This window comes from Meriones unguiculatus, chromosome 5, assembly GCF_030254825.1.
Source record: "Meriones unguiculatus strain TT.TT164.6M chromosome 5, Bangor_MerUng_6.1, whole genome shotgun sequence".
In the NCBI taxonomy this organism is placed as follows: domain Eukaryota; kingdom Metazoa; phylum Chordata; class Mammalia; order Rodentia; family Muridae; genus Meriones; species Meriones unguiculatus.
In genome coordinates, this window is record NC_083353.1 from 37,335,118 (window position 1) to 37,349,960 (window position 14,843).

The 14,843-nt window shown below is 38.4% G+C and overlaps 1 long non-coding RNA gene across 1 annotated transcript in view; it reads right to left on the reverse strand.

Moving 5' to 3' along the window:
- Positions 1 to 930: 930 nt before the first annotated feature.
- Positions 931 to 14,843, reverse strand: part of LOC132654210 (uncharacterized) — a 36,020-nt gene continuing 22,107 nt past the window's right edge. The window contains exons 2-3 of the long non-coding RNA XR_009591856.1: positions 10,807 to 10,887; positions 931 to 4,906 (exon numbers count right to left, since the gene is read on the reverse strand). This is a non-coding gene — a long non-coding RNA (uncharacterized LOC132654210). The remainder of the gene's footprint in view (positions 4,907 to 10,806; positions 10,888 to 14,843) is intronic.

Genomic DNA, 14,843 nt, shown 5'->3' on the forward strand with positions numbered 1-14,843 from the left:
AATCATAGCTTTAAAATCATTTTCTTTTTCTGTTTCTGCTGAGTTGGAGTGTCCAATAATTTTGGAGGTTGCCGGTGAAGCCATGATATCTTGATTTGCGTTGGTTGTGTTCTTTCGTCGACCTCTGGCCATTTGGTTATCTGTCGTGTTCACTGTCTGTTCCTGGATTCTGCAGGTCAGACTGGTTTTTCTCTGGTATCTGGAGAATTCTTCAGGAAAATGAAGGTCTAGTGAGGTCTAGTGGTTTCAGTGTGTGCGTTGGTTATTCAGCTATACCTGTAGAAGGAAAGTTCGCAGGCGCAGAAGGGCAAATGCGGGGTAGCGTGTGTTTGAGCTTGTGCTTGTGGGTGTGTCCTAAGGGACAGGGTGTTGGTGAATGAAGAGGCCTTCAGTGTGTGAGAGGGGTGCTTTGCAGGCACTGAAGTTGTTGCAGGCACTAAGGGATCGCAAGCGCTGTTGAAGAATGTGTGCGTGTATTGATTTTACCGGTCTGCTGGTCTTTAGTGTCTATTCAGCTGTTTTTCTGCCACTGAGGGTTTGGATGGCCCATACAGTCACTGTCTGGGCAGCCCTGTGTAGTCAGTGCTGCCACTTGCAGGCTTGGGATCTGATGTGACCCGTGATAGCTCAGTAATCAATTGGTTTCCCATAGTAAGGGGAACAAGGACTATTTCTAACATGAACCCAATGACTGGCTCTTTGACCTCCCCACCTCCCAAGGGAGGAGCAGTACTGTTAGGCCACAGAGGAGGACTTTGCAGCCAGTCCGGAAAATACCTGACAAAAGCAAGTCATATGAAAGGGGAGGAGGTCCTCCCCTATTAGTGGACTTGGAAAGGGGCAGGGAGGAGATGAGGGAGGGAGGGTGGGATTGGGGAGGGAATGAGGGATACAGCTGGGATACAGAATTAACAAAATGTAACTAATGAGAAAAATAAAATTATGGAAAAAAAAAGAAAGTAGGAGAGGAGGACCTCCCCTATCAGTGGACTTGGGGAGGGGCATGCATGCAGAAATGGGAGGAGAGCTATACCTGTAGAAGGAAAGTTCGCAGGCGCAGAAGGGCAAATGCGGGGTAGCGTGTGTTTGAGCTGGGAGGGGAGGAGGGAAGGGCTTATGGGATGGATACAAAATGAATAAAGTGTAATTAATAAAAGTTAAAAAAATATATGATCTGGGAAAAAACAAAACAAACAAAAAAAAAGATAGAATCTCATAGTCTTTAATTTGCATCTCTCTGAAGGCTAATGATGTTGAAGATTTCTTTAAGTGTTTCTTGGCCATTTGAGATTCCTCTGTTAAAAATTCCCTCTGTCAACTCAAGTTTGCACTCAGAGTAGCAGTGATCATGGACTAAGTTGACTGTTCTCTGATCACTCTCCCTTGATGATGCAGCTTTGCCAGACCACAGAGGAAGTGGATGCAAGCAGTCCTGATGAGACTTAGAAAGCTATGGGTAGATGGCAATAGTGGAGAACTCCCCCTTTCAGTGGACTAGGGGAAGGGAATGAGGGGAAGAGGGAGGAGGGTGAGACTGAGGGAGTTGAGGTAGTGAATTTTAGTTGAGATATACAATGAATAAATTGTGAAGAAAAAAAAATTTAAAGAAAAAAATTCCTCTGTTTAGATCTGTACCCCATTATTTAATTGGATTATTTAGTTTCTTGATGTCTAGTTTCTTGAGTTCTTTGTATATTTTGGATATTAACCCTCTGTCAGATGTGGATTTGGTGAAAATCTTTTCCCATATTTGGGACTATCATTTTGTTCTATCGACTGTTGTCAATGTTCTTGTGGAATGTATACAATTTACCCTTGTTCATTCAATGCTGATTTCTCTACCCCACTATCTGGTTTCAATCTGGACATTGCATTGTGATGTTTATTCTAAACATCACCTGTTTAAAGTTTGTGTGAACATGCCACCACATGTTCTCTGTAATTTCAATAAAACAACCAGCCAATGCTGAGCCATGGAGAGAGTAGGATGGGATATCCTGCTCTGGAGAGGAGGAGAAGGAAGCGAGTGGAAGGAGTTGGAGAGGAGAAATTGGTAGGAGAATGAATTTCATCCCCTGAGATTCTCTCTTCCATCTCTTGTATTCTATTGGTGATACTTGTATCTGTACTTCCTGTTTGCTTACCAAGATTTTCCATTTCTACTATTTCCTCAGTTTTTGCTTTCTTTATTACTTATATTTTTATTTTCAAATCTTTAACAGTTTCCTTCATCTGTTTGTTTTTTTCTTGTGTGTTCTTTAAGGGATTTATTGATTTCCTCCTTTTTTTGTCTTTTCCACAGTTTCTTTAAGTTATTCTTAAATTTTTTTTATCTTTAAAGACTTCTGTCATCTACATAAAGTTGGTTTTAATGTCTTTTCTTGTGCTTCAGCTGCATGAGAATATTCAGGTCTTGCTGACAAAGGATAGCTGGGCTCTGATGTTGCCATATTGCATTGGCTGCTGTTGACTGTGTTCTTACACTCATGTTTAGAGATATGCATTTGGGATGATTATAAGTCTAGGTGATGATTTCTAAGTTTATCTTTGTCAGATGGGCATTTTATTCCTTGGTTTCTGTTTCCTTTTTCATCTTCCAGTCTTAATGATCTGGACTTCTGGTGGCCTGTGTGAGCTTTGATCCAGTAGGTACTCTCTGTCCAAGTAGGAGGCTGTACTTCTGGCAGCTAACTTGGCCTCTGGTGTGGCAGGAGGTCTCTGTTCTTCTAACTGGTGTGGTCTGTACCTGCTGAGAAGCAGAAGTCTGTACTTCTTACTGGTGTGGTCTATACCTTGATCAGAGGAAGTCCACCAGAGTTGTGGGTTAAGGGTCCAGCAGTGGGGCAGGTAGTGAGGTGGTAGGATGTATGTGAAGGATGTGGAGAGTGATGGGTGTTGTATGAGTTTTGGAAACTTAGTCTAGAGAGTGGGATAGTTCTGCTGGCAGGTGGGTTACTCACCCATTCTTCTGACTGGTGTGGTTTGCATTTATTCTTCTGACTCGATCTTTTTTTGTTTAAAAAGATACAAACAAGTTCTTTAGTTATTGTACTAAAAATAATTCTAGAACAAATTTAGTACAGAAAATAATGTGTGCATACTCTGTATGCCAAAACCTTTCCTGGGGAGGTCTCAATACATACACCTAGTCACTCCCAATAGTCAGTCCACAACAGACCAAAGTTCAAATAGCATAAAAATCCAACTTGGTGAACCAATGAGTTTTGTTGGGGGTACTTACGTGAATATGGGTAATGGATTACTTACAGTAGCAGAAATTACTCAAAGACTGCATAGCACCAAATCCTGTCACAACATGGGTTACAGCTCACAGAACTGGGAATCTGAGCACACTGAACAGCCTGCAGGCAGATCTACAAGGTTAGAAGAATCTTTTCCAGGTGCCTAAGTTGAAATGTCTTCCAGAATCTTGGGTGGCTCTCGGATCTTCCACACAGCTGCTCCATTCTTAGCATCTTCTCTGAAGAAAGAGGGAGGACTTTATACCTTCAAGAATCTTTGCTGATTTCCTTGTCTGAGTTTTGGCAGCTCAGGTTCGCTTTGTCTGAGAGAGACTCTCAGCTTTTATGGTTTACTCCGGGGGAGAGAAAGGCCTAGAGAATCTTGTCAGTTTTAGTAACTTCTTGAATCTATTTTGAGTTGTTTACTTTCCTGTTTAAGGAATTCCCTGAAGGATGGGCTGTTTCAATTTCAGAGGAAACTGTTACAAAACAACATACAACAAGTTTGTGATACAAATTTTGAAATTTTGTCTGTGAAAACATTGTCTAGACGATGAAGACATTTACTGTCTTGAAACTTTTTCTTGCCTTTTGATGACTCTTCTTTACACTCATCACCAACATATACAGTTTCCTAAATCACCGTCAATTGTCACCCCGACACTAATTTAGGTTGTTTTGGAAAAGCCCAGCAGTGTTGAGCATGTCTCCTACATGCTTAATCAATTAGATCACAAACCTACCTGCATTTCAAGAGGTCTTTGGCCACCAGGGACCACCATGTAAGACCTTCTGCCCACAATTCCACAATTCCCAGCCTGCTCTGTCCTCCTGGCAAACCCAACAGCAGTGAGCCCAACCCCATTCTCTCATTCCCAGCTGACAGCTCAGTTCCGCATCCCTAAGCCTACTGCCACCCAGGACAAACATATGAGACCCTTACACCTCAGATCCCTGCCTTAATTCTAATCTTATAAAGATGATAGAAGCCTTTCAAGAAAAAAAAGAATAAGTCCCTTAAAGAAATACAGGAAAATACAACCAAACAGGTAAAGGAAATGAATAAAGCTGTTCAAAACCTGGAAATGAAAGTAGAAGCAAGAAAGAAAACAAAACCTGAGGGAATCCTGGAGATGGAAAACCCAGGGAAAAGAACAGGAACAAATCTGCAGGGCAGAGCCTTTCAGAGGCCCTCTGTGGCAGGTTCCAAACTTGTTTCCTGTTTTCTTCTTCTGATGTCCATCCTCTTTGCCTTTCTGGATGGGGAATGAGAGTTTTCATCAGGGTCCTCTCTCTTGATTAGTTTCTTTAGATGTACAGATTTTAGTAGGTTTATCCTATGTTATATGTCTATATGAGTGAGTATATACCGTGTGTGTCTTTCTGCTTCTGGGACAGCTCACTCAGGATGATCCTTTCCAGGTCCCACCATTTACCTGCAAATTTCATGATTTCCTTATTTTTCATTGTTGAGTAGATGTGTAGATGTACCACAATTTCTGCATCCATTCTTCAGTTGAGGGGCATCTGGGATGTTTCCAGCTTCTGGCTATTACAAATAAAGCTGCTACAAACACGGTTGAGCAAATATCCTTACTGTGTACTTGAGCCTCTTTTGGATATATGCCTAGGAGTGGTAAGACAGGGAAGGGAGAAGGGAAGGGCTTTTGGGGGGGACACAAAGTGAATAAAGTATAATTAATTAAATAAAATTAAAAAAATCACAAAGAAACAAGAGCAAACAGAGAAGAATCGGCAATTGTGAATCAGCATAATAAAATGCACTATAAATAACAACAATAAAGAAAGAAAGAACAGGGACAACATATACTGAGAGACCAAAGAACTAGTTTTTTGGGTCACTGAGCTAAATGGTTTAAAACATATCAGAGCAGTTGACCTTGCTGCTTCTAGGCAGACCCTGCCAACTGAAGGGAAGAGTTGACCTTGCTACTCATTAAAGGTACTATTGCTAGGAAATGGGCCTGGATTATCTTACTCCTAGAGATAGCACAGACTGAGCTAGTCTCCCATTCTCCCCTAGCAGCAGTTTCTCAGTCTAAGACAGGACTGAAACCCAAAGCCAGCACAGGACAGTAATGAAGCCCAAGGCTGCCATTTCTCCTCCTCTCTCGCCCCCCTTGACTCAAAAGAGAACAAAGCTGAACCATTCATGATCCTGGCACTTTCTTATAGCAGGCAGTTTTGAAATATAGAACACCCTTTTCCTGTATTTACCAATAGAAGCTTGCCAAGCTAGAATCCCCTGCCTTGGACACACTGGGAGGGACTGAGACCTATAAATCATCTACAATCTAGAGCTCAGTGCTCTCTGCTGAGTACCAATGTCTTGGTGTCTGTAAGAGTCCAGCTCAAGCTGCAAGTAAAGATCATCATGTGCTTTGCAACAGACTCTTGGGGGGGGGGTCTCATGAATTGTTCATAACATTTGGTGCATTGGCCAGAAGCCCCAAGACCTCTTGGATTCCCGAGCTGGAGGATCAGAACTCCAGGTAAGCATTTTTGTCTTGACTAAGTTCTGTGCCTTTGTTGTGCTCTGTTCTCTGTGTCTCTGTTCTCTCATTCTGGGTCTGAGCTCTTACAGCATTGGCAAGGTGGCCAAGGAGAGGCTGTTTTCAGTAGGACTCTGTTTGACCAACTGGAAGGCCGCAGTAAAGAGGATCTGGGAGATGTCCCAGGTCCCAGAAGGGATGGAGGGCTGTGTACCACTGTCTTTTTAACAGGTGAGGACCGAAAACCTCATGAGCAAGACACTAGGTCCTAAGTGTGTTTTCTAAGCCTAGAAGAAAGTGGGTTGCTCCCACGGAGACAGGAAGTGCTGCCAACATACTGGTTTTGGGTCCTTACCCTCTCGACTGGTGGAATCTTTTGTTTGGCTTCTGTCTGTCTATGGTGACTGTTTTCATTCATTTGGACGAGACTTGGAGGATGTATAACATGGGACAGACTGCTTCTTTCTCCCTAGACTTAACTCTTGCCCATTTCTGGGAGGCTCTGGTTTGGCAGAGCTCTGTCACTTCTCTGGTCTCTGGTCTGGGACAGGTCTTCCCAGAGTAAGGTTGCTTGGGAATGCAGCCCGGCTAACGGAAAGGCTTCTGTGCAGGCAGGCATCTCTTAAAGGGGCAATAGCAGCTTCTTAGGTAAGAAAGCTACAAGCCTGTATAGTCGTAGAATTGGATTCAACAGGTAGCAAGATGTTCATCCCTTGAAATTATAGCTAAAAAAAGTAAAAAAAAAAAAAGTCTGTCTGTTTTGAATATATAAGTTTACAATGTTTTGTATGTCTTTGTTATAGATTATTGGTTATTGGGTATGTTAAAAATCTATAACATCTGTAACAGAAAGTTAACTTAAACTTGTAACTTAGGGTTGGAGCCATTCTGAACAACAAATAGCATTAGCCACTAAAAAACAAGTCTCCAAAGTTAATATAAATTGGGATAAAATTTTACATAATTTCTGTCATGTCTTAAAAACCAGGTTTATAAAAAAGGTTTGAAACTCTGTCTCTATATGATGTATTAAAGCTACACTTCTATGTGTTTGTATACAAGCACTTTTCTTGCTGACAGCCAAAGTTTATAACATCAAAATAATACACTTGGTATTGGTTTTAGAGAGACCAAATTGTTTATACTGATACATTTGGTTTTGACTTCTAAAAATTGTGGTATGCTCTATGACTTCACTCTTAAAAAGGCACTTTATTTTAAAATTACAAAAACAGTTTTTTTTAAATATTTAACGCTATGAAACATTTTAAAGTTCATCTGGTATTTTAAAATAATAACCTTGGACAGTCCAACAAAGAACTTGTAACAGTTTCTCAACTCTTTAGAGGAGGTCAAAAGACCTTGGTATTTATTTTTTTTAATTTTACCAAATGAAACCAAGCCATATTGTTTGAACCAATTAAGAAAACTGGAGTTTTTAAAGTGTATAATGGCAAGATGATAAAGACCCATAGAATAAGTTAATAAAAAATAATGAGAAGGATTTTTGATGGAATTTTTTTATACTGTCTGAGAAACAAGAAAGAAGGCAAGAGACTGGGATAATAAAAAAAAGAAAAAAAATAACTTGTTTATAATAAAAATGTCTGGTTAAACCAGAGAAACAGAGTTAGGAAAAGCCTCACCTGTAGGCTTTTAGAAGGCTATAGAAGGTCAGAGTATGTACAGAAAGCCAGAGGGCATATGAACTGTATTTGCTTTGGTTTCTCATACTTGCAAATATGATTTGAAAAAGAACTGTAAAGTATGTTAACATTTTGACAATAGTAGATTAATTCTGGTTGTTTTCTTCTTTTTAAAGGCTGGTGATTCTTCAATGCAAAATGTTTGCTTATGCTGTTTAAAGGGGGAAAAAGACAATAGCTCCATGTTAGCCCGGTGTTATACTGACAATCAGTTCAAATCATTGTTAACCTTTATATGAAATATATACCTGGCTGCCAGTTCCTAAACAAAGAATCAATGCTGTTTCTTTATGGCCTATAGGTTTTTGTATGGCCAGAATAATCCAAGCACAGTTTTAAAATTGTTCTATACTATTCTGTTATATAGTTGATTCTAAAACTTATTGATCACAATGTTAGTACTTAGTTACAGAAAACTATGAATGCTCCACGGTGCTATACCATGCAAAACAGCAACACCAGCAGAGACACCTCGAGGCTGTTTTTAAATTGCCTGCTACCACCATGGCTGGCCACCATGTTGGTTCAGAAATAAAGAGAATGGAGCCATGGTTTTACCATCATCTTTGTTGAGGACTGCCAGCTATGTTTGTTTTTTTTGTCTAATGCTAAGTAAAACTTTTGTCCTTTAAATTTTGCTGTTCAGCCTTAATAATATTACATGGAACAATCAGAATGATTTGTCAGCCCCTCTATGAACTATATGATTAAAAGTTTTGCTTTTAGCTCAGAAATATATTTAAAGTTATGCTAATGGCTACAGTTGGTTACAAGATTGAACTTTACCTAGTCTCTTGTTTATGTTTTCAAGGTTAAGCTTAGGAAGGGTAACTACTAAGTTATCTATGTAGATCTACCTGTGTAGATCTACTTGAAAAAGATATGGTCCTAAAACACTTACCTAAGGAATGTGTCAGAATTAATGATCATAGCATTCTGTTTTACAAGATGCAGTTTAGAGCAGATAACTGAAGACAGACAAAGATTAACTGTAACTATTTGTTTTGGCATTTTTTTTCTCTATATGAATTGATGAAATTTCTCCTACTATTTTGAGTAAAGGTAGTAAAGAATTGACACCTTTGTTTCAACTTCCATGGTGTAACAGGAGTTCCTTTTGTCATAATGTTTTGTAGAAATTGTGTCTCTTTTGAAAGCTTGAAAAAGATGAGGTTAGCATTTTTATCAACTAAAAAGTGCACAAGTCTAGTAAGGTATAGAATAGCAATCATAGTTTAGGCCAATCCGCAGCCCTAACTGGCTAAATTCCTTGCTCATAAGTGAATGGTCAGGGTCTTATCACTATGCATCTATCCTTAATGTCATTAACAATTTTTAATATAATAAGTTAATGCATAATACATGTTCCTCTCCCAACTCCTTTCTTATAAGTTGGATTTCATAATAAAATCTTATTTCCAATTATTAATCTCAGGATTAGTATAAGATATAATCCCAGATTCATATTATTCTTACAAATGATAGAGATCCCAAGACACCTTAAGAAAGTCAATTTTGCTTGAATTCCTTAAGAGGTAGCTATTTCTTCATTTTAATGAACTGTTTTGTATGTGTGGTCATTTTTCTTAACTAATGGAAGAGACAGACCCTTTTGTAATACTGGGAGAAGAATGTGGAAATACCATGGGAACACAATGAGTCTGAATTAATTCTACATTTAGCCTTACTTGTCCCAGATATTATTGATCTTGTTTCTTTGCCTTGAGAAATGAAGAACAATGATAAGTGCATATTAGAGTCCCACAGATACTGAGTCATTTTAAGACACAGGAACTGACTGACAACCACTGGTTATAGCTGTTACACTGTTCTCCCTGGTGAACCTGCCAGCCTCACTCAAGAGGTTCAAACCTAATCTCACATGATCATGTTAAAAAATGCTTCATTTGGAGAGGTTCCCCCTACAGATATATGTAGTGGGAGCAAGGAATAAAAGTTTGAGTGTTTTCACATAATCTCTGTGAAGTTACTGCATCCATTAGTTCAATTTTGGGTTGTTAATTTCTAATATTACAAAGAATATTTAAGCTCTGTCATACAAAACAAAACTAAGAATTTGACATAGTGCAAAACTAACATCTTCACCTTTCAGACTTGTTTCAATGTCTGCCTGAATTATGCAATGACTCATTTTTCATTATGAGATCAGGTATAGTCTATGTAGATGTTCCAAGTTAAAGTAACAATAAATACTTTTATAATCCTCATCTTGCTGATTATGGAAAAGCTGGGCAAACTCATCAAACCTGATGGGGAAATTGGAAGACGAATGTGTATCTGTCTGGCACAATAATGTCTTTACATGAGATACCCAAGCTGTCATCCTTGCCTACTGTCAGAATCTATTGACAACATATTTAATCACAGAGTCTCTACATTTGGGAAACTTCATTCCTTTTTCTGGCATTGTAAATAGGTATATATATCTTACTCCTACCTTCCAAGACAATCACAAAGCTGTCAATTTTCTGATATGCATTTCTTTTTCTGGATGTCTACATTTGTGATGGTTCCTGATAATTCAAATAAGATATAGCTAACATCATACTCTAAGAGAATACTTTAAATTTTACCTAACAAGTATAATAAATTTTTTAATTTGGGACTTTTTTTGTTTTCTTGCTATAATTAAAATTGTCAGTTGCCAGAGGAAATAGTGAAAGTCTGAGGTAAGATAAAGACAAACATTCAACAATTTAAAATTTGGAATTCAGCTTTCTTACATTGTTTACAAATTAATGATCTTCATGCAAGTATTATTTCTTTCTTCTGTCTCTGTCTCTTGTTTATTCACTTACATATATTATAGTAAAATGTCAATACAGAAGGGTCCTATGGCCCTTTATCCCCCGACAGTCTTTCAGCTGGAAGTCCAAGTGCTTTCAAGAAGATTGTGATTTCACAAGCTTAAATAGGGGCATGCTTTTCAACATCTCAATATGTCAAAAGGTTATTATGAGACTCCATCACTTCTATATATTGACTGAAGGAAACACTACTCACTACTCCTAATCCTAGTTTGCTTTTTAAAAATGTAATAAACATTCTCCTAGTTACTTTTCTATTACTGTGAAGAGATCTCATAACCAAGACAGCTGTTTAAAAAAAAAAAAAAACCACTGAATTTGGGGGCTTGCTTTCAGTTTCAGAGGGTGAGTCCATGATAATAATGGCAGAGAGCATGGCAACAGGCAGACAGGCATGGTTGCTGAGGCAGTAGCTAAAAAAGAATAACCATTCGGCAGAGAAAGAAAGAAGAGACAGAGACAGACAGACAGAAAGCTAACCAAAATAGTATAAGCAGCTGGGAGAGGTGGCACATACCTTTAATCCTAGCGCTTGAGAGGTTAGCCTTGTCTACATAGTGAGTTCCAGGATGCCCAGAACTACATAGTGATGCTGTCCCTACCAAAAAGAAAAAGAAAGGTGATGTGGACTTTTGAAATCACTCCCAGTGACACATTTCATCCAGCAAGGCTGCAGCTTCTCCAAGTGGAAACCAAACATTCAATGTATGAGTCTATAGAGACAATATCTCATCCAAACCACCTCAAAAGCAACTTGGAGAGAAAGGTTTATTTGGCTTATATGTCTCAATTGCAGTTCATTATTAAGAGATGCAAGAGCAGGAACTACAGGAGGAGCAGAGGGAGAGGTCATGGGAGAGAGACATGCTTCTTCAGATCTGAATCCTCTGAGATAATCTCTACCTCCCCATTCAACTAATTCTAAACTCTTTCTTTCTCTCTTTTAAAACAAACAGAATCAACACACACACACACACACACACACACACACACACACACACACAAAAACATTAAATTAGAAACCATAATATACAAGCAAAAGACTAATAAAAAAATCCTGAAAACAAAATACGAGACCTAAAGCCTAGAAAAACAGCAATGACTTTGTTTTGTGTTACGTGTACACTTCTAAGCACATGGCCTACACCGAAGTGTGCTTAATAGATCAGTGAAATTTGTGTATAACATAAATTATTTTTCCTTTGCAAGCAGAATTTAATTTGCAGTCAATTTCTTGATTATAAGTGGCAGTCTGTGTCTGCTTCACCCTTCCATTACTGGGATCCTATCTGACTTGAACTTGTACAGCTCCTATGCATGCTGCCACAATCTCTGTGAATTCATGTGTGCATCAGCTCTGTTGTATCTGGAAGACACTGCTTCTTGGTGTCATCTGTCTCCTCTAGCCCTTATCATAGTTCTGTCTTTTTTTTTTTCAGCATACCTCCCTGAGTTCTGAGGGGAGCTTTTCAGTGAAGGCATCACATTTAGGACTGAATCCTACAAATCATTCTCTGCACACTGTTCAGTTGTGAGTCTGTGTCAGCTCCCATCTACTGCAAGAAGCCTCTTTGGTGATAGCTGAGAAAGACAGTGATATATTATGATAGTAGAATGTTATTATGAGCATTGCTGTGTTCCTTCAAAAGAGCAATAAGATTTGGTTTTCTTCTAGGCCCATGGCCTATTCAGTCTCAGATTCTTGGCCATTCTAGCAGTATCAGGTATGGGTACTCTCTCAAGGAGTGAAAATAAATGTGATCAAAGATCAGTTGTTTATTCCCATAAAATTTATGCCACTCTTGCTCCAGCACATCTCACAGGAGGGTCACAAGGTCTGTAACTGTGTTAATTACTTTCTCTGGTTGAGTGCAGAATATGAGCACTATGATTGTTATTCAGTAGTGGTGAAGCCTCCTAGTAGGGACTAGCTTTACTGTGTTTTATGAGATATGTAGGTGTTCTCGTCAGCAATAGAGTTTTAGGTATAATACTTTAAAATACCCCAAAATATTCCTTCAATAGAGATCTTTGTGAAGTTGGAATAGTAGGGCTATGTGGATGATTTAGTTGAAGAGAAGCAAGTATATATTTGAACATAATATATGTCTATAAATTTACATTTGTGCTAGAATTTATATAGCTTCCTCCTGTAATAAATACCTGTAATGATTATTAAAAACCTTATGAAATTACAAATAATGATATCCAGTAAGATGCACAAGTGGTTTTATTTTTTATGCAGAAGAGACTGACAGACAAAGTTTCTTAAGTTTATTAAATCACTCTGAGATGTTACCAGACAAACTCCTTTCTTGTTTCTGCTTCAGAATTTCAGAATGTAGCTTTGAACTCCAAGAGAGCTCATGATTTCTGAATGTCTGCTCTTCAGCTTTATCCATCAGACCTGTGTTCTGAGCAGTAGAGAAATGAGGGAGCTGGACCACAAGGATGTGCTCTGTAGTTAAAGACTTCTCTGGAAAACTCATTCACTGCCTGCTGTCTATATTATATGTACTAATTTGATATGAGAATGAAGGTAGGAAGCAGTTTTATCTCAGCACTTTGACACTTAATACCACTGAGCTTCCTTTATTATCCAAATTGGTTCCCTAGTAATGGGAATAGGGTCTGTCTCTGACATGAACTCAGTGGCTGGCTCTTTGCCCACTTCTCCTTGATGCGGGAGCATCCTTACCAGGCCACAGAGGAAGACAATGCAGCTAGTCCTGATGAGACCTGATAGCCTAGGGTCAGATGGAAGGGGAGGAGAACCTCCCCTATCAGTGGACTTGGAAAGAAGCATGGGAAAAGATGAAGGAGTGAGGGTGGGATTGGAAGGGAGTGGGGGAGGGGGCTACAGCTGGGATACAAAGTGAATAAACTGTAATTAATATAAAAAAAGAGTGAGAGGAAATTGAGTTTATCATCAAAATATTCACAAACTACCAAAAAATTCAGAAATAACTGAAGTGGGACTTTTATGAAAAATAGATTACATTCTTTTTTATCACTGTTACATTCCCCAATACCTGTCATAATGCTTAGATTTCAATAACTTATTCAGTACCAAACAAATTCATAAATCAATATGCAGTATAATAATTGGTGTGAACTTTAATTAACATTTACCTAGGTAGAATGTTTGACATTTTTCTGGCGTGGACTATTCTCCCTCAATCATCTCCTAGTATCACTTCATGAGCCTCGTCTATATAACTTAATGGCTAATTCACTCCAATTTATAACAGTTTTCTACATTCTCATGTGAAGATCCATAGGCTAATAATGTACAGCTCAAACATTTTCATTTTAAACGATAAGCTTGTATACTAATTGTAATTCTATAAAACAAGAAACTTCTTTTGCTATTTTCCATATATTGTCATGTAAATAGACGATAGTTTCCAACTTTATATGCAATCTACTGCCAAGACAGGTTTTACAAGATCTACTTTTAGATATAGTGATTTTGATAGAAAAAGAACAATTTTTCTACTTTTACGCAAAGATTATGGGCCACAATTTCCTTATTGTTTTAATTCCTCACTTCCATATTTTGAATTTGAATGTGCATCAAAATCCCACATATTCAAAGTGTGTATCTTGTGGGTCACAGAGCCTGATAGAAGGAAAATAGACCACTAGAAATATGCCTTTTAAGAAGTTAGAATTCTGACCTCTTTTTGTTGGTTTGTTTGTTTTCCAGTCTATGTTAGGTAAACATACTTTCTGACTCAGGTTCTGCCCTGATATACTGCAACAGGCACAAAACAATAGGCCAGGCAGCTATTAGCCCAAACAAACCATTCTTCTCTTTAAATTGATCAATACAAGAAACTTGTAAAAAATAATGGAAAACTGACTAATATTCACCAGGATCTAAGCTTCAAAGAAATAATTGCTAACTGTTGTATGTGCTATTAATATTTAGTATGGATTTATCTTCTAGTAATGCTTGCTGTTAGTCCTAAATAGCTGCCTAACCAAATCACTACACAAACACTGGGATTTATTTAATTAACCTAGAACACAATGCTGGGCAATAGTTAACTCCCTCCTAGACCTCCAAGCCCTCACAGTTTCCTAACATTTAGATTTTTCACATTATCCTTGCTTTTACTGATATATTATGTCCAGTCCATCTCCAAGTAGTTCCAAGATCTCTCTTCCAGCTCTGCTCTCCTAGCTCTCCCCTCACCCCTCTCTCCTCCTACTCATTTCCTGCCCTCTAGCTCCTCCCCTCTTCCCTGTCCTCTGGCTCCTCCCAGCTCAGCATTGTGTCTATTTGCTTTATTTTGGCCTGTTTACACAAGAGTTGAGACAGGATGCTTAGAATGAGTATCACAATGCAATATCTGGATTGAAACCAGAGGATAAGGGAGAGAAATCAGTATTTGAAGGAACAAGGGTAAAGTGTATACATTTTAAAAGAACATTATACCAACATTTCCCCCTTTAAGTCCAATAAAAAGCTCCTTTTCTGTCAATACAATAATAGTTATGAAATTATGAAAACTGTTAGGTAAAATCTACATGTGCAATGTCCAGTCC